Raw genomic sequence first — 25,016 nt, forward strand, 5'->3', positions numbered from 1 at the left:
TACCGATTCAGCCACCGCTTTACAATTACTAAGATAGCACCATAGCTCTGTGCTGGCCTTTATACGTGCTTTACAGTCTAACACCTTTAGATATTCTTCCCTGCGGGATACTATTGGCTCGAATCTCTTTTCCACCACCTGTTCAATGATATAACCCAGCCTGACATCTCTACAGCAGAATAGACGCAGTCTTGCTCTCTCGTACCTAACTCTGCTGACAAAAGAAGGAAGGAAGGGTGTGGTGTAGAAGGGAGGTTTCTTTGTTTACCTGTATCACTTTACCTCAGGCCTCCAAGATATCCTTGCTAAATTATTTTGCCTTGCGTCATTTGTTACTTCTTGTTCAACTGAGCCATCTGTCTCCATTTGAAATGTTTTCTCTTTCATTTTTCCGTAACATCATGCTACTTATTAACTCTTTGAGCCCAAGAATGTCATTTTTATTTTTCATTCATGTTATTTTTTGATGATTGTGTTGAAATATGGACAGCCTTTCCAAAATTAAGTGTTAACTACAGCCTGTATTAATCACTCAACTACCATCGCGATTTCCCAAGCTCAATATAATCTTCTGGAAGCAGGAAGGATAAAGTGCAAAAGACACGTCGTGAAAGTGAAGAGGTAAAATTAGTTAAAAAGATACATAGTAACTAGTGCTTGTCCGCAAAAATGTGCAGGACCACTAATAGCCTTTCTATCACAAAATGTTTGCAGATACCATTATCTTAGTTTTCCTACCGTTCTTTAGCCCACAGCGACCAATTCTGACTAAAAAGTCGAAAAAAAGACTTTCGCATATTTTCGCATGTCGCGATTTCGGACAATTTTGCGCTGTCGCGTCGAGGACGATTGCCATTTTTTTTTTCTGACACTCCGTGGACTTACCCCAGCCTGATATAAAAAGATGTGAGTCGACATCTATTACCGTTCTCGTGAAAGAAACGGACAAACCCACAAACAAACACAAATACACAGCATTACTTTATTATTTACGTAATGTTTTTTAATTCCTTTCCCGACTCTCCTGTCTTCCACCCTACTGCTTCCCCTCCTCATTTCTTTGCTTTCTCCCTGATTATTTGCCCTCCACAGATTAACCAACATTCTTAAGAAAATTTTCCTGTAATAACCGTAACAAGGAAACTGCAAGATCTTCAAACTGTATCGTTCCTCCTGCAGAAATAAATATTTGTTATGAAAGAACATTATTCTATTTTTTTTTTTTTTTTTCATATTCCCAGGTAAATATAGGTCAGTGCTGAACTTTTTTGTCTTACGTTTCCTGTATATTCATATTTCAGTTACAACAGATGACTGGTCGTAAGATTTGTTTGCAGGAAGGACAAAGAATAGAGTGGTGATTATTCAAGCCTCATGTTTTATCCTACGAAATGAAATCTCTGCTGTGACAGAAAATTTGTATTAACTGCTGCAACTCGGTAACGTACTTTACTTACTTTGCCTAATGTCTGACGACTTTGTTCAGATTATTGCAGGCCTCCTAAATAAAGGCTGTAATTAAGGCTGTAACTAACCCCTTCCTTTCGAAAAATTCCTTCTAACCTGTTCAGCTCCATGATACACATTTTATTCTTTGAGCAGGTCGGTACTCCCAAGGTGAATAGAAAGCTGATGACAGGGAGAGCTGGAGCTCCGTTTCATCAACCCTCGGACTAGCCTTTAACCATCCACCTTTGCTAAACTTTTTCAGTGTTTCAGTAACATAGAGAGTAGGCAATTATGCATAACTGTCAACACCAAACTACATGCAAATTACACACTGCTCTTCCGATTCAAACTTTGACCAAAATAATGGCAACTTATCACAAAGCCTCGGAGGAGGAGGGACCAACGAAGACCACAGCATCGTCTTCTCTCCCGGTGACGACTAAGCAAGATGACCGGAACCACTGTCTCACTCACTTCTTCATTTCTGCAACATTCGTGGCATTTCCCTTAACTTTCTCTCTGTTGAGAACAAGCCCTCCTCCTCTAAACCTCTATTTCTCTTCCTAACTGAGACTCATCTGTCTGGGCCGACTGAGAGCAAACCCTTCTCTGCATCCTCATATTGTTTCTATACTCATTTCAAAGTCACTGTTGTGGATCTGAATGCAACAACATATTATCTTGCTCTCGTCTTCCTGAACTTGAATCTTCTGATTTCTCTACTTTCTGGCTTCGGTTATCCCGTCGTGCTCTGACTAAACATCCGTACTGTTTTAATTATCCCCCTAGATCTACTGATTATAACATATTCTTTGACCACCTCTCTTGCACATCCTATCAATTTCTCCTTTCACCGAAATCTCCATTCTAGGCAATTTCAGTGTTTACTCCCACCTTTGGCTCTCCTCTCCTTTCACTGATACATCTAGTGAGCGTGCATACATCTTTTCTATCCTTAATGACCTTGAGCATCTTGTACAGCTCTCTACCCTTATCCCTGACTACCTTGGAGAGAGTTTCAACATACTTGGCCTCTTCCTTACAACTGTTCCTTCTGCTTACGTTGTAAGCCTTTTCTCTCCATTTGACTCCTCCAATCACAGTCTTATCACCTTAGCCTCTCCCATCGCTCCTTTAGGGCTGTGGACCCTCCCATATAGTGGCGGCTGTGGCACGTTGGAGCTGCTGACTGGGAGGGCCTCAGGCAGTACTTCTTTGATTATCCATGGAATTATTATTGCTTCCATGGCCAAGAGCCATCCGAGTGTGCCTTGTACATTACGGAAGCTATTCTCTCTGGTATGGAAGCATACATTCCTTTCTCATATCCTATGACTAATGCAAAAAAAATAAAAAAAACATAATCACGTTTGCTCTACTGTTGTCGACAACAAGGAGAAGGCTTACAAGAGGTACCGGAGCCAACTGACCTCTGAATCTCTTCTGTTTTATGTTTCTACCTGGAATCATGCTAAGTCTGTTCTTCGTTTTGCTTAAAATTATATCATTCTTTGTTAAATGCTCTGAACTCTCCAACTCAAATTCTTCCCGCTCCTACTGGCACCTAGCCAAAAACTTTTCTAACGGCTTTACCTCATTATCTATCCCTTCTCTTTTCGACGCCGATGGCTCTGTAGTTATTTCTTGTTCTGATAAATCAGAACTCTTCGCTCAGACTTTCTCCTCCAGTTCCATCATTGAAGATTTCGGTGCTGCTTTTCCATCATTTCCCCCCTCTGACTAACACATGGCTGACATTAAAATTTCTTCTGTTGATGTGCTTTCTGCCATCATTGGCCTCAATACCAAAAAGGCAAATGGGTCTGATGGGGTCTCTCCTGCGGTACTCAAGAACTGTGCTACTGTGCTTACAACCTACGAAGTAGACTTTTTTGCCTTACATTTCCTTCTTGTCGGAAGTTTGCTCTCTTTCAGCCTGTCTCAAACAAGGGTGACCATTCCCAGCCCTCTAACTATCACCCACTTGCTTAAACATCATGTATTTCAAAAGGTTTTGAGTTTGTTCTTTACAACAACAAAAACAAATAAAGGACCTTTCCTACCACACCCATCTTTCGGATAGATATTAACTGAAGTAAAGCCATTGGAAAATTCAGAATATCTTTCATGCAGTCGCCATTTCCCTTAGTGTTTTTCTGTGCTCCCAGGGGGCCGAGGAGCCTCTAGTACCTGCACTTTGAGTGAACACAGTGATGGGTTTAGTTAAGTGATCTACTTCTTAATCCAGTAAAAACATAGTGGTTATCTCCTCTCCTCCCCACAATTAGTTTAAAACCAAAGCAGCCATGGCGGTCCAGTGCGACAGGTGTCCTAACATTCCTCTGTGAGTTTTAACAAAGCGCTTTCAAAATTACGTTTTTTTTTTTTTTTTTTTTTTTTTCCTGTACGATCCACAACTCGACGAGTAAGGTCATGTTCGTATAAGACAGCTGTGAATTACGCAGGGTCGAGGATAGGTAACACCCGCTCAGAGTAGGCTGGTAATTTATGCTTTCCACCGTGACAGAAGTGTGGGCCAAGGCGAAAGAACTGTGGGAAGTGTTATAAGGAGCCATTTTCATAGATTCATCTAACTTCACAATGAACTTGGAATAATAATTAAAATGAAAATTACAATATATATATATATATATATATATATATATATATATATATATATATATATATATATATATATATATCCGCAATAGATCTTCCTCTTGGGAAGGTTCCTCTCTAAACCCTCTTATTCTTCTATCAGGGAGCACTCTCACCTTTCTGATCACCCTTTCTCTTCTGCAGATTTTCGGATACTGACTTCATGTCAGTCTTACTCTGACCTCATCACTGCCGAATCCATCCTGATTCATAGAATGCGACCCAGTCTCAATAACTCGACTAGCGCTACCCAACTATTCACGCAGTAACAACTTTTAACAGGTCAACTCCTACTCCTTTTATTTCATTTTTAATATATATGTTTAGCATAGTTAGCCTTTGTCCTGATCTTCAGATTTTGCAAGGATTAAACATGGTACTTTTATGCTTTACCCCATTTTATATTGCTTCCCTCTTTTTTCTTTTTTATGCAAGTCTATGTTTTGTACACAGGTTTTTTATTTCTCCTGACATTGATCGATGATTGTTGTCTTTTAAACTTTTAGATCCACTGATGATGGAGATTGTGTCTCCGAAACGTTTGGATTAATAATAAAGATGCTGTACATCACAACGTTGGTACTACTTTTCCTGACAAGACTAAGGTTCCCAAGAGGAAGATCTATTGCGGATATTTTATTAACAAGATATGGCCAACCCACACTGCGATATATATATATATATATATATATATATATATATATATATATATATATATATATATATATATATATATATATATATATATATATATATATGGAGCCTCAGTGGTAGAGTGTGCGTTTCGTACACGGGTGAGCCAGGGTTCGCGCCCCGCCAGGGAAATAAACAGTATGTATATATATATATATATATATATATTGATGAGCTGAGAAGTGATGAGAGCACGAGGGAAAAGTTTCGGTGGGAATGTAGAAACAGGTTTCTAGTCCTGCAGACTTTGATGGAATCTGAAGACAATGATATTAATCAAATGTGGAGAGAGGTAAAAGAGGTTTTGCATGAGAGTGCTAAGGTTACTATTAAGAAAAAGGGAAAAGCGAGAAGGAAAAAGTGGATGTCAGATGAAACATGGAATGTAATTCAGAAAAAGGAAAGAGGCTTAGTTAAGAAGTGAAGAACAACATGTTGATGGCCAGGTAGTTGAAGTACTTAGAGCAAAGTACTGGAGTTTACATTCTGAAGTAAAAAGAGTCGTTAGACGTGATAAGAGGAGACTATATGATGTAAAGGCGACAGAGAAAGAAATTAAATTAAGTAAAAATGACGGTCAGAGCACAAGAGTAGCGTATCAGGCCATAAAGGAGTTAACTGGGACTGAAAGGAGAAGGAAAGAAATACCTCTACGAGATAGAAATGGTAATTTGATGACTAAAGATTTGGATATAAAAGGAAGATGGAAAGAGCACTTTGAATCTGTTCTAAAAAGACCAATCCCAGCTGAAGAGGACATTTTGCCAGCCGAGAGAGATTTGCAGATAGAAACAGGGGATATAACTTTGGAAGAGGTAGCGAAATCTATAAAGGAGTTAAAGAATTTTAAGGCTCCAGGTGAGGATTGAATATTCCCTGAAATGCTCAAGGTGGAAAATGACGAGTTGATGAATGCGCTTTTGAAACTTTTTAATGTGGCTTGGGATAATGGTGGAATTCCAGAAGAGTGGAAAAATGGAGTGATTATAAAAATACCAAAAAAGGGAGATTTAAGTGTGTGTGGCAATTGGAGGGGGATAACTTTGACACCTGTAGTTGCAAAAGTCTTTTCCAAAATCTTGTTGAACAGAATAGAGCCAGTAATTGATAACATTTTAAGAGAAGAACAAGCGGGATTTAGAAAGGGTCGAGGTTGTAATGATCAGATTTTTATTGTAAGGCATCTAATGCAACAAGCTAATGAGATGAAAATGCCACTTAGTATGTGTTTTGTGGATTTTGAAAAGGCGTTTGATAGTGTTTCACGTGGAGCTATGTTGAAAATTATGAGATTCTATGGTATACCAGAAAAGTTTGTAAATATTATTAGAAGCCTGCATGAAGGTACTTTTTGTAAGGTAATGGTGGGTGTTTCTTTGAGTGATCCATTTCAAGTTAGGTCAGGAGTGATTCAAGGAGGAGTTCTTTCGCCATTGTTGTTTGTTTTGGTTATGGATTATGTTATGAAAAAGGTTGTAAGGAGAACAGGTGCAGGAATTAACTGGACAGAAAATAAGAAGCTGATGGATTTGGACTATGCTGATGATATTGTACTGATTTGCGGAAGTATTTACGAGATGCAGAGGGTGCTCGATTGTCTGGTAGAGGAAGGAGAAAAAGTGGGATTGGTAATAAATTGTGGAAAGACTGAAATTATTAATATGAACGTGGAGAACCAAATCGATTGTGTAATTAGGAATAATGTGGTGAAGAATGTAGAAAACTTTAAATATCTGCGAACGATTGTATCATCTAATGGATCATTAAACAACGAAATTGAGGAGAGGATTAGACAGGCTTGGCGAGCTGTTGGAATGTTGAAATCTGTTTGGAATAATAATATGCTTTCGGTACATACTAAAGTGAAAATTTACAAGTCCATGGTTAGACCAATTTTAATTTACGGGCATGAGTCATGGTACAGTACAATTGCAACAGATCAGAAAGTATTAGGATTTGAGAATAAAATACTGAGAAGGATTCTTGGGGTAAAGTGGCAAGACAGAGTTACAAATGAAAGAGTAAGGGATAGTACGAGAGTGGAACCAGTTAATGAATATGTGAGACTGTCTCGCTGGAAGTGGCTGGGGCACATATACAGAAAAGAAGGTTGTTTAATACAGGATGTGCCAGAGTGGATTGCTAGAGGAAGAAGAGGTAGAAGTAGGCCGAGGGAAACCTGGTTGAGGACAATGAAAAAAGAAGCAGGAGAGGAGTGTTGGTGGGACCTGAAGGAGATGGCAAGAGACAAATATTGGTGGAGAGAGTTCATTGAGGCCCTATGCATCCCGTGGTGTGCCACAGGAAATGATTGATTGATTGATATATAATATATATATACTATATATATATATATAATATATATATATATATATATATATATATATATATATATATATATATTGTTAAATAGCCAATGATTTAATCAACGTTTGTGTAATTTTAACGCACAGTATCCTGCATGTTTGATCACGAGCGTGTTCTGCCTCAGTCCCCCCATTCTACCGCTATAGTAGAGTAAGTCGTTCTCTCTGTTGTCCAGAGCGGGATTGTCAACTCTATGTCCCCATGGCTTCATTTGCGCGTCCTTATTACAAGTTGTATCAAGCTCTCCTGGCTCCTATATAATGAGCTCAGTCTCTGCATCATGGCCACTTAGATCTGCTCCTCATTTTGTTCACATCTCTGTCCTCCCCTGTACAGATATTATTATTGTGAGTGCTCAAGAAGTCTCCAACCATCTAGCAGCTGTGTGTAATTTGAGTATAACTGTTATTGCATTTTTTCTTGTACTGTATAGCATAAGTTTAATTTGTAGGCCTAGTGAAGTTTTTGTAATTCATGTAGGGTTCTTTATGTCAGTCATTTTTGATAATAGTTTGCATCTGTAATTATTTATCTGGCATTCACTGAGTATTATCTGGTATCTCATTTTATCAGAGCTGACTTAGATCAATTTACTCTTGCTAATTTCGTGTTAATAGAGGCTATTGCAGTTAACCATATATTTAACCTGTTTTTGCCATTACATTATCCTTATGAGTCCTGAATGTTTTATTGTTAGTTTGAGCATTAAACTTTGACTTGTAATTTTACCTAACTCTTTGTTTTGAACCTGGAACTTTACGGGACAGTAGTGATTTTTAGTATTCTCACTTAAAGTGTACAGTATCTTTCTCTGTTCCGTAACATAAATTTGGCGACCTCATATCAGGATATTCAGGATATTATCATAAGGATATTGTTTGATATTTTGTGACTGTGATATATTCATGATGGCTACTATTACTACACTTGATGAAGCCAAAGATTTTTTGTCAAATGTGCAAACACTGTGTGATATAGAAAACAGAACAAAGAATGAACTTAAGATTGTTGCTCAACAATTGGGATTTGTTGTTCGCTCTCATCAGTCTAAAGATCAAATTGTTGCCATGATTAATGAAAGCTTGTTTAATGTAACTCCTCCAAATGAGCAAACGCAGATTGAATTAACTAAGTTACAGCTAGCCCTGCAGGAGGCCCGTGCTAAGGAGGCTGAGTTTCACGCACAAGTTGAACTTGCTAGGATTCAGGCAGACCATGAGTATCGCATGAAACAATGTGGAACTGGATCATCAAGCTCTGATGATTTTGATGTGGCTAAAAATGTTAAACTTGTCCCTCCTTTTAATGAATCTGATTTAACAAAGTATTTTCAGTTGTTTGAGAGGGTAGCTACAGGTTTTAATTGGCCCAAAAAGTATTGGCCAGTACTCCTTCAAACTGTTCTCACCGGTAAAGCTCAAGTAACTTATGCATCTTTGCCTCAGGATCAGTCTGATAATTATGATGTAGTTAAGAGCTTGATTCTTAAGGCCTATGAGCTTGTTCCTGAAGCCTATAGAGTAAAATTTAGGACAACTTACAAGCAAGATAAGCAATCCCATGTTGAGTATGCAAGAATCAAAGAAGATTTGTTAGAGCAGTGGTTAAATTCTAAGAATGTGGATTCTGATTTTGGTAAATTTAAGCAGATGATTTTGCTGGAGGATTTCAAAAGGTGTATTAGTAAAGATGTAAGCCTATATCTTGATGAGAAAAGAATAGATAATTTGTCTGATGCTGCAGTTTTAGCTGATGAGTATGTTCTCACTCACAAGAGATATTCTAGAGAAAAAGGGAAAGCTGAGAGTAAGTACGTTGCCTCTACTCAGAGTACAGGTAACAGGAAAGAGAATAAAGATGATGTTTCTCAGGAGGTAAATACCAGCTCCACCTCTAGATTTCAGAAAAGTAAATGTACTTATTGTAGTAAGCTTGGTCATACTACGGAGAGATGTTTCAGGAGACAGCGTGATGTGAACAAAAAGGAGTCTTTAAATATTCAGTCAATTGGTCTAGTGTCCACTCTTGAGAGTTCCCAGAATTCTTTAACTGAGTTAACTGAACCTGCTTTGAGGGGTAACTTAAATTCTCATGATGGAGCTCCTCTTTTGAGCAGTAACGTGGGTGACACTCTCAAGAGTTCATGTGCTAATTTCCTGTCTGATGGTTTTGTCAGTCCTCTGGACAGTAATGACAGGAAATCAGTTAAAATATATCGTGATACAGGTGCTTGCCAATCCCTTATGCTGACCAGTGTTCTAGGCTCTAATGTTAATTGCTCTGATGAAACTGTAATCTTACAAGGTGTAGGGAATAATTACTTCTCTGTCCCTCTGTGCAGAGTGAATTTAGAGTCTGGTTTTGTTAATGGTTCCGTTATGGTTGGGTTGGTTGAGACACTCCCAATGTCAGGTGTAACTTTCTTACTTAGAAATGATATTGGTGGAAGTCAAGTGTGTCCAGCTCCTCAGTTGTCTAGTGAGCCAGTGGCTGCGACCCAGGATTGTGATGTCCCTGATGTGTTCCCTGCATGTGCTGTCACTAGGGCTAAGTCTAAAGTTACTGGTGATTTAGAGGATGATGATGATGTTATCCTAGCTGACACTTTTCTTGCTAATTTGGACCACTCACCAGATGAGGCAGTACCCCGTAGTGTTGATAATTTGTCGCGTCAAGAGTTGGTTGAGTTGCAGGTTGCTGACCCTGAGTTGAAAGGTCTAGCTAACTCTGCTTACAGTGAAGAAGAGTCAGCCGGTGCTTCTACTTGTTATTATGTAAAGTCAGGAGTGCTTATGAGGAAGTGGAGACCCCCAACAGCATCAGCCGACTGTGAATGGGAGGTTGTACATCAAGTTGTCATCCCTCGTGTTTGTAGGCAGGATATCATTAGAGTGGCTCATGATTCCAGTTTGGCAGGACACCTTGGAGTGAAGAAGACTGTGGCACGCATTTTGAAACACTTCTACTGGCCAGGTATCTTCAGGGATGTTTCCTGGTATTGTAAGTCTTGTCACACCTGTCAAGTTGTGGGGAAGTGTAATCAGACCGAAAAGGTTGCACCTCTAGTTCCCATTCCTCCTTTTGAGGCGCCTTTCACCCGTGTGTTGGTGGATATTGTGGGCCCTCTTCCTAAGACTTCTTCAGGATTTTCTTATGTGTTGACCATGATTGACATGGCTACTCGTTATCCTGAAGCCATTCCACTTAGAAACATCTCAGCAAAGAACGTGGTTAAGGAAATGCTAGGGTTCTTCACAAAGTTTGGTCTGCCCAAGGAGGTACAGTCAGACCGAGGAAGTAATTTCATGTCAAATGTTTTCAAGCAGTCTCTGAAAGAGATGGGCATCACCCAGATCACGTCTTCAGCTTACCATCCCCAGACCCAAGGAGCGTTGGAGAGATATCATCAAACACTCAAATCGATGCTCAAGAAATACTGTTTGGAACATCAGAAAGACTGGGATAAAGGTCTTCCATTCGTTGTGTTTGCTGCAAGAGAATCTCCAAATGAATCACTGGGCTTCTCACCTTTTGAACTACTGTTTGGCCATGAAGTAAGAGGACCCCTTAAGTTACTCAAGGAATGCTGGCTGTCGGAGGAAGATGACGTCAACCTGCTGGAGTATGTGATGAAGTTCAAAGAACGGCTGTCCACTGCTTTACAGCTGGCGAGAGAGAATTTAGGAGCTGCTCAGGAGAAGATGAAGACTTGGTATGACAAGAAGTCCAGGTTACGCCACTTTCAGCCAGGAGATCAGGTTTTGATTCTGCTACCAGTTCATGGGCAACCTCTTCAAGCCAAGTTTAGTGGCCCTTATTTCGTGGAGAAGAAACTCAGTGATGTCAGCTATGTCATCGCCACACCAGATCGTAGAAAGAGCAAGCAACTATGTCACATCAACATGCTAAAGTTATATCACAGGCGGGACGAAAATAATCCAGTCTGCACTGTAGCTGTTCCACCCGAGTCTACAAGTGAAGTTCTCCCATGCAGTATGAGCCTGAGTGATAGTTTGGGGAAGAATCCTGATATCATGAATGATCTCCAGACTAAGCTTTCTCATCTACCTCCCAAGGAAAGGCAGGAGTTTTCGGCATTACTGCAGGAGTACCCGCAAGTGTTCCGTGCTACTCCAGGAAGAACCACTGTGTTGATGCATGATGTCGATGTTGGAGACGCAAAGCCAATTAAATTGCCTCCTTACCGTGTGAACCCAGTGAAAGTTCCTCTCATCCAGAAGGAGCTTGACTACCTGTTGGACCACAAGATGATTGAGCCCTGTCAGAGCGAGTGGAGTTCTCCTGTCACTCTAGTCCCTAAGCCAGGTGGGTCACAGAGGCTTTGCATTGACTACAGACGTGTTAATCAGATAACCAAAACAGACACTTACCCTCTCCCTCGCGTGGAAGATTGCATAGACAAGATCGGAAAGGCTAGGTACATAAGTAAGTTTGATTTGTTAAAGGGATACTGGCAAGTACCTATGACTGAACGTGCTAGGGAGATCTCATGTTTTGTAACACTAGGAAAGGCTTTTGCATGTTCAGTAATGCCGTATGGTATGAAGAATGCACCAGCCACATTTCAGAAGCTCATGAATGTTGTAACAGAGGGTTTGGCAGGGTGTGTTGTTTATATTGATGATGTATTAATCTTCAGTGACAACTGGAAAGATCACCTATGCCATGTCAGTAAATTTCTTGACCGTTTAGTTCATGCTAATCTTGTAGCTAATTTATCAAAGTGTGAGTTTGGTCAAGCTAAAGTTCAGTACCTTGGGTATGTAATTGATGATGGACATGTTGCACCACCAGGAGCTAAGGTTCAGGTTATAAGTGATCTTCCCAGACCTAAAAGTAGGAAGGAGCTACAAAGATTTTTGGGAATGGTAGGTTATTACAGGAGATTTGTTCTTAACTTTTCTATTCTTGTATCACCACTTACAGACCTACTGAAAAAGGGAGTTAAATTTGTCTGGACCGATAACTGTGAATCCTCTTTCAACAAACTTAAAGCTATTCTATTAAGTCAGCCAGTGCTCGCTACTCCAAATTTTGCTAAGCCTTTTAAGATGGCTGTTGATGCAAGTGATACTGGAGCTGGGGCTGTTTTGCTGCAAGAGGATGATCAGGGTATTGAACATCCTGTATCTTATTACAGTTAGAAGTTCACTCCACCTCAAAAGAACTACTCAACTATTGAGAAAGAGCTTTTGGCCTTGATTTTGGGTTTACAGCATTTTTCATTTTATTTGTGTTCTGGTTTTGACCCCATAGTCATTTATACCGATCATAACCCACTGAAATTCCTTAGCAAGTTTAAAGATAAAAATCAGAGATTGACAAGATGGAGTCTACTTTTTCAGGAGTATTCATTAGACATACAACATGTCAAGGGGAAAGAAAATGTTATTGCAGATTGCTTATCTAGACTTTAGACAGATTGTTTTAGAGTAATAAGAAATTTCCTTTGTAAATTTCTTTTTCTTTGTGGGGAGGTGTTACATAGCCTATGATTTCATCATCCTTTGTGTAATTTTAACGCACAGTATCCTGCATGTTTGATCACGAGCGTGTTCTGCCTCAGTCCCCCCCTTCTACCGTTATAGTAGAGTAAGTCGTTCTCTCTGTTGTCCAGAGCGGGATTGTCAACTCTATGTCCCCATGGCTTCATTTGCGCGTCCTTATTACAAGTTGTATCAAGCTCTCCTGGCTCCTATATAATGAGCTCAGTCTCTGCATCATGGCCACTTAGATCTGCTCCTCATTTTGTTCACATCTCTGTCCTCCCCTGTACAGATATTATTATTGTGAGTGCTCAAGAAGTCTCCAACCATCTAGCAGCTGTGTGTAATTTGAGTATAACTGTTACTGCATTTTTTCTTGTACTGTATAGCATAAGTTTAATTTGTAGGCCTAGTGAAGTTTTTGTAATTCATGTAGGGTTCTTTATGTCAGTCATTTTTGATAATAGTTTGCATCTGTAATTATTTATCTGGCATTCACTGAGTATTATCTGGTATCTCATTTTATCAGGGCTGACTTAGATCAATTTACTCTTGCTAATTTCGTGTTAATAGAGGCTATTGCAGTTAACCATATATTTAACCTGTTTTTGCCATTACATTATCCCTATGAGTCCTGAATGTTTTATTGTTAGTTTGAGCATTAAACTTTGACTTGTAATTTTACCTAACTCTTTGTTTTGAACCTGGAACTTTACGGGACAGTAGTGATTTTTAGTATTCTCACTTAAAGTGTACATTATCTTTCTCTGTTCCGTAACAATATATATATATATATATATATATATATATATATATATATATATATATATATATATATATATATATATATATATTAATTTATTTGTTTATTTATATACACACACACACACACACACACACACACACACACACACACACATATATATATATAACCCATTGGATCCCATGGGTGCTGAGCGAGGCACGGCACTGGGTGGGTACTAAGCGTACCGCCCTCCGCCTATCGGCTCATAGTCGCGAAGCTCATAGGTCCGTATCCGGTGTTCCCTACTTTATAAAGACTTGAAGAATCCCATTTCTGTCCAATACTCGGGACACTGGGCTCCAATGGGATATATATATATATATATATATATATATATATATATATATATATATATATATATATATACACAGAAAGAGAGAGAGAGAGAGAGAGAGAGAGAGAGAGAGAGAGAGAGAGAGGGACGGCTTGATAACCGTATGAGTGAAGATATCGTATGTATGAGGAATAATAAACTGTACACGACTATGCTTCGGATGTTTGATATAGTTTACAGACTCAGACATCTTCCAAAGCTCCTCTCTATAGAAAATTTTCATGGCGTACTGGTCAAGGACGCGTTCACGCTGTGACACCGATACAGCTTGGCAACTCAGCTGACATGTTCATTTCAAGCTCCTCTACATCCTCAAAATTCCCTGAAGAGGAAGTTTGTGGACTGTACATAAAAGGGTAACTTCAGCCTGTAATTCACTGGTTCAATTTCAGATGAGCCAGGGGCTGCAAATACCAGCACTGTATACAGGGAATATGTGGTAGGTGATCTTTTTTCTCTACCCTGAGCGACCAGCAAACTGGTCTAAAAGTGTGATGGGCGTGAAAGAAGAAGGACAAAGTTAGGGAAGGAAGCGGTCCTAGCGTGCAAAGTTAGCACGAAGGAAAGTCGTAAAATGCGACAGTGAAAAAACGGGGAGGATGATAGGTGAAAAAAAAAAAAAGAAAAGGAAACGATAGCAGCTAAAAAATTAGGGAGGAAATTTTGGGAAGAAAGGGTTTGGCTGTGAGGAAGGGAGAAGGTTGGCCGGTCGGTGAAAAAAGGATAGGAAGGGAGAGGATTGGCCGGTTAGTGAAATAAAGGTAAAGGATGGGGCAACCGGTAAAAAAAGAGAAAAGATATGATGGATGGTGAGAAAACGGAGAGTACTGGACGACTGGTAAAAAGGTTAAAGAAAAAGATGGTTATTGAAAAAACAAAAGGGAAGGGATGGTTCGTGATAAAACGTAGAGTATTGGACGGCTGGTGAAAAAGTTAAAGGCAAAACACAAAGGAAAGGAATGGTTGGTGAAAAAAGGGAGAGAATAGCATGCTTGATGCAAAAAAGAAGATGAAGAAGTGGTTGGTGGATAAAAGGGAAAGACGGAGATGGAGAGTGAAAAAGGTCTGTGTTGAAAGAGAGAATAGCGAATCAAAGAGTGCCACAATTAAAGGCGAGTGTTCTAATGGAAATGAGGCGAATCAGAGGAAATTTGCAAAGAAAAAGATTGATTTTTATTTTTTAATGAAAGGAAGAAAAAACAACATGGATTTAGGTAGAGAGAGAGAGAGAGAGAGAGAGAGAGAGAGAAAACAGAGAAAAGTTGTGAGAAGGCAGTGCCCATTTGCTATTTCAGGGCATCAAGTCCACGAAATCCATTGGCACTCATGCTGCATGTGTGCTGAAGAGTCATGTATGTATTCAAAGTAAGCTTAGGAATTTTAATATGTTTATTGAAGTGAATGCTAGTCTTAAGAGGAAGATTTTAGACTGCTTGAAATTGTTATCTGTATGACCTGAAGAGACTGTTAATTGATGATGTTGATGAAGCAGTTTGTTATTATTTAGGTAAGTTACTGTTTTAGCAAGTGTAAGTAGTGCTGAAGGTGGTTAACTGCATGGTGAGACGTGGATGTTGTGAAGTTTTCGCCATGGCATCAGCATAGGACAGAACTGTTATAAAGAATGAAGGAAACATAAGAGCATAGAGTACAAGGATGATAAGCGAGTGAAAGAACTGAGCCTTATGGGGCAGTGTTCTTAGCGTTTATATAGTGATACAGTAGAAATCTGCAGCTGTTGTCACTGCTTGGGCCACAATATACCACAACGACCCTCCTTCCCTGCCTCAGCCCTCTTTTTCAGATTACTTCAGCACAGTTTTCTTTTTCAAAGTATGATCTCTCTCTCTCTCTCTCTCTCTCTCTCTCTCTCTCTCTCTCTCTCTCTCTCTCTCTCTCTCTCTCTCTCTCTCTTTCATTCATCTTCTCTCCTTCGATATCAACTCTCACGTCACCTGTTTTTCTACGTAGATTTTTTCACCAGGTTTTTCTCTACCCTCTCTTCCTCGGCAACTCATAGTATAAAGTTTTACAGAAACACTGCATGTACACAGAATCTTTTCCATTTTCTCGATCCCCTGCGGCCTACACACACACACACACACACACACACACACACACACACACACACAATGTTTTTTACATCTCAAATACCTCTCATGCCACCCACCCTCCTGCCCTTCCACCGTCTCCTATCCTCCCATTGTCATGCCACTTTCACCCTCCTGTCTTTCCACCTTCCTGCCTTTCCACCCACTCTTATCCTTTTTCTTCCTGTCCTACCATCCTCTCTTTCCCCTTCCACCCTTCTCTTTCTCCTGCCCCTTCCCACCTTCCAGCTCTTCCATACCCTCCTACCCTCCCACCCTCTTCCTCTCATTCTCCTGTCCTTCCACCCGAATCTACTCTTCCACTCTACTTGCTTGCACCCTCTTGCCCTGCCCAAGAATCGTTCTCTGAGAACAAGAGGTAGGATGTGGAGGAATTGTAGGCTGGAGGCGAAGAACTGAGGGTGGAACCTGCAGGAAGGGGCAAAACAGACACGCTGGTAGCAGCTGAAATCATTTGGATGCACGGCAGAGAATTGGAGGAAGCAAGAGATGTGCGGAAGTATTAGAAAAAACTAGGAACAGTGGCGAAGGCAGGTACAGAAACCAGAATTTGGAAATGAAACAAAGAATCAATAGCAAGAGACAGCGGTAGTACAGCAGCAGTAGTGCTAAATCCAGCTACAATAAGAGACAGCAGCAACAGGAACAGCAGTAGCAATAGACAGCAATAGTCGTAGCAGCAGCAGCAAGAGACAACAGTGGTAACAGTAGCTGCATAAACAGCAGCAGCAGCCTCAACAGCAACAGCAGCCTCAATAGCAACAGCAGCAAGAGATAGCAGCAGTACCAACAGCAGCAGCAGCAAGAACCAATAGCAGAAGCAGTAGCAACAGCAGCAGCAGCAGCAAGGGACAGTGCCGAGGGGCTGGCTGTCGTCACTATTTCCCCCTTTTCAAGGTACCACCATTGTCTTCTTTCCGGCCACATTGCTTCTCCAGTTTTGTGTTTTTCATAAAGTACGTTTTTTTTTTTTACTTGTCCACTAGTTTGACAAAAGTTTTTCTGCTGTGCCATCTCTTACCTTTTTCCTACTTGAGTCTTCAAGAGAAATGAAGTTACTGAATGTACAGAGAGGTTGGATGATAAGGAAATGGAAAGTGTGAGTGCATTTAAGTGATTGGGTGATGTGATGAGTTAGTATGGAAGTTCTTTAAAAGCAGTGATAAGAAATACGGAAGTGAGCATGGAAGTAAAAAATGTTGCTACATGATAATATTGTGATACCAACTCTAACATACGGATTGGAAACTTGGACCTTGTTGGAAGGACACAAGTATTAGTGAGAACAGTGGAAATTTGTTACCTAATAGGAGAGTGTGGAGTTGCATAGAGAGACAGACTGACAAATGAGGAAGTGAAGGAGCCTTATGACATGGATGTGGATGTGGTGGAAAGCGATGGAGGAATACATTGAGTTGGTTTGGCCATGTGAGGAGGATGGAGGGCGAGAGACTAACGAGGAGAGTGTATTTGAGTGAGGTGGAGGGGGTGAGAGGGAGGGGGAGCCCGAGGATGAGATGGAGCGATGGAGTAAAGAGGTATACGAGTATATATGAGAGAGAGTTGTGTGAGCTGAGGGGGAGGGCAGTGAAATGGCGGGGGACAGGGCGACATGGAGACGATTTGTTTGTGGCCACCCCTTACAGAATTGAAGTGTCTGGCAATAGATAGATTGAAAATTGCCTCTAGAAGGACTCAGTTCTTTTATATTTCCGTATCAATTCCGTAAATTATTTGCCCATTTACAGTATATAACCGACTTTTTCTCTCTCACTCTCTTAACACCCAAGAACGCTGGTACGGTCAACAAGAGTCCCACCTGGTCCACCTAGTCGCGGGATATGGTTAACGTGGCAACAGCCCGTGTGTGTGTGTGTGTGTGTGTGTGTGTGTGTGTGTGTGTGTGTGTGTGTGTGTGTGTGTGTGTGTGCCCGAGAATTTTTCGAATCGCCAAGCTTCATCCTCTGTGCCGTATTATATTAATAGGTGGTCACTATATTATGCGCTGATACTGGCTAATAAATATTGTGTGAATGATTGGGGTAATGAGCTGTCCATTATGCTACTTATAAAGTCTGAGTTATATAAAATAATTCTTATCTTGTAGCGTGAACCACGAACAGGTTGAGTTGTGGTTCAGAAAAGGTAAGTTCATCCACAAACGGCGCGATGTAGGGGGAAGGGGAAAGTATGGGAGTGATGGCAGGTGAAGGGAAGGGGGATGAAGTGCGGTCAAGTCGTTTACTCCAGCGGTTATAAATTCTTTGTCATTACAGTATACTTATTAAGGTGTCAGTGATATCCTGTATCCTAAATAATAATAAACCTACGTATATTTCTTATTATTTATCATTATAGACAGCTGATTACACACTTTAAAATACACCAGACAGAGGATACCCCGTCTCACGTAAACGGACAACATGCCTTTGGTTCCTTCTTCCTAGCATAAAAAACAAAAGCCTGCTCCACTATCTCGAGTCTCTCTCTCTCTCTCTCTCTCTCTCTCTCTCTCTCTCTCTCTCTCTCTCTCTTTCATTCATCTTCTCTCCTTCGATATCAACTCTCACGTCACCTGTTTTTCTACGTAGATTTTTTCACCAGGTTTTTCTCTCCCCTCTTCCTCGGCAACTCATAGTATAAAGTTTTACAGAAACACTGCATGTACACAGAATCTTTTCCATTTTCTCGATCCCCTGCGGCCTACACACACACACACACACACACACACACACACACACACACACACACACACACAATGTTTTTTACATCTCAAATACCTCTCATGCCACCCACCCTCCTGCCCTTCCACCGTCTCCTATCCTCCCATTGTCATGCCACTTTCACCCTCCTGTCTTTCCACCTTCCTGCCTTTCCACCCACTCTTATCCTTTTTCTTCCTGTCCTACCATCCTCTCTTTCCCCTTCCACCCTTCTCTTTCTCCTGCCCCTTCCCACCTTCCAGCTCTTCCATACCCTCCTACCCTCCCACCCTCTTCCTCTCATTCTCCTGTCCTTCCACCCGAATCTACTCTTCCACTCTACTTGCTTGCACCCTCTTGCCCTGCCCAAGAATCGTTCTCTGAGAACAAGAGGTAGGATGTGGAGGAATTGTAGGCTGGAGGAGAAGAACTGAGGGTGGAACCTGTAGGAAGGGGCAAAACAGACACGCTGGTAGCAGCTGAAATCATTTGGATGCACGGCAGAGAATTGGAGGAAGCAAGAGATGTGCGGAAGTATTAGAAAAAACTAGGAACAGTGGCGAAGGCAGGTACAGAAACCAGAATTTGGAAATGAAACAAAGAATCAATAGCAAGAGACAGCGGTAGTACAGCAGCAGTAGTGCTAAATCCAGCTACAATAAGAGACAGCAGCAACAGGAACAGCAGTAGCAATAGACAGCAATAGTCGTAGCAGCAGCAGCAAGAGACAACAGTGGTAACAGTAGCTGCATAAACAGCAGCAGCAGCCTCAACAGCAACAGCAGCCTCAATAGCAACAGCAGCAAGAGATAGCAGCAGTACCAACAGCAGCAGCAGCAAGAACCAATAGCAGAAGCAGTAGCAACAGCAGCAGCAGCAGCAAGGGACAGTGCCGAGGGGCTGGCTGTCGTCACTATTTCCCCTTTTCAAGGTACCACCATTGTCTTCTTTCCGGCCACATTGCTTCTCCAGTTTTGTGTTTTTCATAAAGTACGTTTTTTTTTACTTGTCCACTAGTTTGACAAAGTTTTTCTGCTGTGCCATCTCTTACCTTTTTCCTACTTGAGTCTTCAAGAGAAATGAAGTTACTGAATGTACAGAGAGGTTGGATGATAAGGAAATGGAAAGTGTGAGTGCATTTAAGTGATTGGGTGATGTGATGAGTTAGTATGGAAGTTCTTTAAAAGCAGTGATAAGAAATACGGAAGTGAGCATGGAAGTAAAAAATGTTGCTACATGATAATATTGTGATACCAACTCTAACATACGGATTGGAAACTTGGACCTTGTTGGAAGGACACAAGTATTAGTGAGAACAGTGGAAATTTGTTACCTAATAGGAGAGTGTGGAGTTGTATAGAGAGACAGACTGACAAATGAGGAAGTGAAGGAGCCTTATGACATGGATGTGGATGTGGTGGAAAGCGATGGAGGAATACATTGAGTTGGTTTGGCCATGTGAGGAGGATGGAGGGCGAGAGACTAACGAGGAGAGTGTATTTGAGTGAGGTGGAGGGGGTGAGAGGGAGGGGGAGCCCGAGGATGAGATGGAGCGATGGAGTAAAGAGGTATACGAGTATATATGAGAGAGAGTTGTGTGAGCTGAGGGGGAGGGCAGTGAAATGGCGGGGGACAGGGCGACATGGAGACGATTTGTTTGTGGCCACCCCTTACAGAATTGAAGTGTCTGGCAATAGATAGATTGAAAATTGCCTCTAGAAGGACTCAGTTCTTTTATATTTCCGTATCAATTCCGTAAATTATTTGCCCATTTACAGTATATAACCGACTTTTTCTCTCTCACTCTCTTAACACCCAAGAACGCTGGTACGGTCAACAAGAGTCCCACCTGGTCCACCTAGTCGCGGGATATGGTTAACGTGGCAACAGCTCGTGTGTGTGTGTGTATGTGTGTGTGTGTGCCCGAGAATTTTTCGAATCGCCAAGCTTCATCCTCTGTGCCGTATTATATTAATAGGTGGTCACTATATTATGCGCTGATATTGGCTAATAAATATTGTGTGAATGATTGGGGTAATGAGCTGTCCATTATGCTACTTATAAAGTCTGAGTTATATAAAATAATTCTTATCTTGTAGCGTGAACCACGAACAGATTGAGTTGTGGTTCAGAAAAGGTAAGTTCATCCACAAACGGCGCGATGTAGGGGGAAGGGGAAAGTATGGGAGTGATGGCAGGTGAAGGGAAGGGGAATGAAGTGCGGTCAAGTCGTTTACTCCAGCGGTTATAAATTCTTTGTCATTACAGTATACTTATTAAGGTGTCAGTGATATCCTGTATCCTAAATAATAATAAACCTACGTATATTTCTTATTATTTATCATTATAGACAGCTGATTACACACTTTAAAATACACCAGACAGAGGATACCCCGTCTCACGTAAACGGACAACATGCCTTTGGTTCCTTCTTCCTAGCATAAAAAACAAAAGCCTGCTCCACTATCTCGAGTCTCTCTCTCTCTCTCTCTCTCTCTCTCTCTCTCTCTCTCTCTCTCTCTCTCTCTTCACCTGACTACCAGTAGACACACACACATTATCAGTTTGTGCTAATGAGCAATGACGTTGCATATAATATGTTTACCTACAGTCTAATACTGTGTCAGAATACAACTGCAGTACATTACCAGTTCACTTTACGGATTCCGTTAGTCAATAAACGATACTTATGTGCATAGTCTACGTTTTAGTAATACTCCTGGGATAACCATATTCACAGTGATGTTTTCGTAAATGTTTTAGGTAATCATGTGTTCAGAGGCAGACACCAGTTAGAGTTGAGGTGGCCGCTGAACCCCCAATCCCGATAGCTACTCTGGTGCTTTATAGTGTAACTATAGAGGTTCCTGTTCCTCCAGTTATGTAAGTTATTGAGGTTAACATACTGATGGACAACCATTTCCTTTGAAAAATACAAATGGCCTATTATGAGCTCTCAAAAAATATTATAGAGCACACGAGTACTGTGGGAACGTTGCAGCTCCCACGCACCAGTCACAGACTTGGTCCGCTTGTTTCAGTATTGCCAACCTGACAGTGTGGTGTTAATGAACATGTTAATGTTACAACTCTTTACGCCTATTTTCATTTGGAACAACAGAATTCATAAAAGGATATCATTAAGTACATAGAATGTTAAATACAGTGTGTGTGTGTGTGTGTGTGTGTGTGTGTAATTCACCGGGTCGGTCAGGATCACTTGATGGTCGTGATCGTCAGCTTTTACCCTCCCGGAAGTGAGCTGAGAGCTCATATAGTCCGATCTAAGGGCAAGGCTGTGACCTTCACACACGCACACACCCGTCCCCTTGCTCAAGGGGGACAGTAACCACCCACTTCGTCAGTGAAACTTTTCGCAACCTTAGCGAGGCGCGAACTCCCGTCCACCAGTTGGCAGGCGAGAGCTTTACCACTGCACCAGCGAGATGGACGTTGCGGGAATCGAATGGAAAGGTGAAGGGTTAGATGTATGAGTGGATAGGGTTAGATGTACAGCTTAGAAGGTCATTGATGAATAAAAGGAAGAGAGTTGGTGATAGGACAGAGCCCTGAGGAACACCACTGTTAATAGATCTAGGAGAAGAACGATGGCCGTCTACAACAGCGGCTATAGAACGACCAGAAGGGAAGCTAGAGATGAAGGCACAGATAGAAGGATAGAAACCGAAACAGGGCAGTTTGGAAATTAAAGATTTATGCCAGACTCGATCGAAAGCCTTAGAGATGTCAATTGCAATGGTAAAGCTTTCGCCAAAGTCCCGAAAGGAGGATGACCAGGAGTCTGAAAGGTAGGTGAGAAGATCGCCAGTGGAGCGTCCCTGACGGAACCCATACTGACGATCAGAAAGAAGGTTGTGATAGGAAAGATGCTTTAAAATTTTTCTATTAAGAACAAACTCGAAAACTTTTGAGATACAGGATGTTAAAGCAATTGGACGATAGTTAGAGGGTTGGGAATGGTCACCCTTCTTTGGGATTGGCTGAATGAGAGCAAACTTCCAGCAAGAAGGAAAGGTACAACTTGACAGACAAAGCCGAAAGAGTTTGCCTATGCAGGGTGTAAGCACAGAAGCACAGTTCTTGAGAACAACAGGAGGGACTCCATCAGGCCCATATGCCTTATTAGTATTGAGGCCTGTAACAGCAGAAAATACATCAGCTGAAGAAATTTTAATGTCAGCCATGAAGAAGTCAGAGGGGGGAAGTGATGGAGGAACAGCACCGGAATCGTCTAAGGTGGAATTGGAGGAGAAAGTCTGAGCGAAGAGATCTGCTTTATCAGTAGAAGAAATAGCTACAGAGCCATTAGAGTAGAAAAGAGGAAGGAAGGATGATGAGGTAAAGTTGTTAGAAAGGTTTTTGGCAAGGTGCCAGAAGGAGCGGGAAGAATTCGAGTTAGAGAGTTGAGAGCACTTAGTACGGATGAAATTATTTTTAACAGAGGGAAGAACAGACTTAGCACGATTCCGGGCAGAAATGTAAAGATGATGTGATTCAGGGGTGGGTTAGCTCCGGTACCTTTTATAGGCCCTCTCCTTGTTGCGGACAGCATTAGAACAAGCGTGATTAAACCAAGGCTTTCTTGCATTAGTCAAAGGATATGAGAAAGGAATGTATGCTTCCATGCCCGAAAGAATAACCTCTGTAATGTACAAGGCACACACAGATGGCTGCCAGCCATGGAAGCAATAATCATTCCAGGGAAAATCAAAGAAGTACTGCCTGAGGGCCTCCCAGTCCGCAGCTCCAAAGTGTCACAGACGACGTTTCTTTGGAGGGTCCACAGGCCGTACCGGAGCAATAGGACAGGTTAAGGTGATAAGGTTGTGATCGGAGGAGCCCAACGGAGAGAAAAGATTAACAGTGTAAGCAGAAGGACGTGACTGAGATCAGCAGAAGGAAGATGAGATTTAGATGTGAAGAACAGGTAACTGGATTAGAGGAAAGAACTTAATAAAGCAGTGTGAACGAAGGAGTTAACTGGTTCACTGCGATGGCGTCTTGTATTCATTGCTGCCACTCCAAGATTTTACTTAGCCTCGGAAAAACTCTTGGATCAAGAGGTGGTTTGGTTCAGGCTCCGTTACTGCCTTTAGTAACAGAGTCTTTCCCAAGCCGAATAAATCTTTTCGTAGATGGCAAGAATAAAATATACTAAATGCTTTCATCGAAATAACAGGGTTTAGGAAACAGTAATATTGTGAAGAAAGGGCAATGAAAATGAGGAAGGAAAAGGGAAAGTGACTTACTTATCGACACAGCTATATTAAAACGAGCCTTTGCTCTGGGACAAACTTCAGCATCTCTGAGCCAGTCAGACTGCCTAATGCAATATCTGTCTGATCTCTATCTGCCCATCTTTTACTTGGTTGCCTGTCCTCTGTTTGTTGGTCTATCCTCTGTCTGTCTGAGTGTTCTCTGTCTCTCCCTTTCCCCCTCCCCCCCTCTCCCACTCCCCACTCCCTCTCTCCCTCCCCCACTCCCTCTCTCCTCCCGTTCCTTCCCCCCCCCCTCTCTCTCTCTCTCTCTCTCTCTCTCTCTCTCTCTCTCTCTCGTTTACACATACACTGCTACACTCTGTCATCGTCAACTACATCCACTTCAGAATTACAGTCAGCCTTTGTTCTCTCTTCTCCAGCACCTGCTCTTTCTCCCGTTGAACTCATTCTTTACTTTTCTACTTTATCTTCCTTCTCCTTCACCTTTCCTCGAGGACAGTAATTGTTTTAATCTTAATAGACGGATTTTACTCACCCCTGGGTAGGGTACAACTCTCATGTATGGGGAGGCTTCCCACACATAGCTCTTGTCAACAAGGTGGAGTCAAAAGCATTTTCGTCTCCTTAACTCTCCTCCTAGTACTGGCTTCCATTAATCTCTGTCCCTACACCGCACTGTTGCATCTTTATCTCTTTTCTATTGCTACTTCAATTGTCACTTCTCCTCTGAACTGTCTATTTACATCCCTTCACCACAACGGCATCCCGAAATGAACGGATCTTGAATTTGGATCTCTATTATGTTTTTATTTTCTTATCGGGAACAACCTTGTGGGCTTCTAGCCTTTGGTTCCCTCTGCCCTGCGTAAACAAAAACTGGTATATCAGCGAGTATATATGTGTGGATACACCACAGTAATGGATAAAAGTTCACATGCTATTCCCACTGTGTTTACATCCCACTTGGAGCACGTCATTCCGTTACGTTCGTTCGTAATGCATCATATCAAAGAGAATCATCTCTCGATAGAGGAACACGGCAAACCTCTCACGATTTAAAAATATTATCGAGCAGAGGAAAGTGAAATAAGGAAGAAATAAAGCATTAGGTAACCTGTCAATCCCGTCTGTACGTGTTAATAGTAATGAG

This window comes from Coenobita brevimanus, chromosome 78, assembly GCF_032717465.1.
Source record: "Coenobita brevimanus isolate Jiangsu-jjx chromosome 78, ASM3271746v2, whole genome shotgun sequence".
In the NCBI taxonomy this organism is placed as follows: Eukaryota; Metazoa; Arthropoda; class Malacostraca; order Decapoda; family Coenobitidae; genus Coenobita; species Coenobita brevimanus.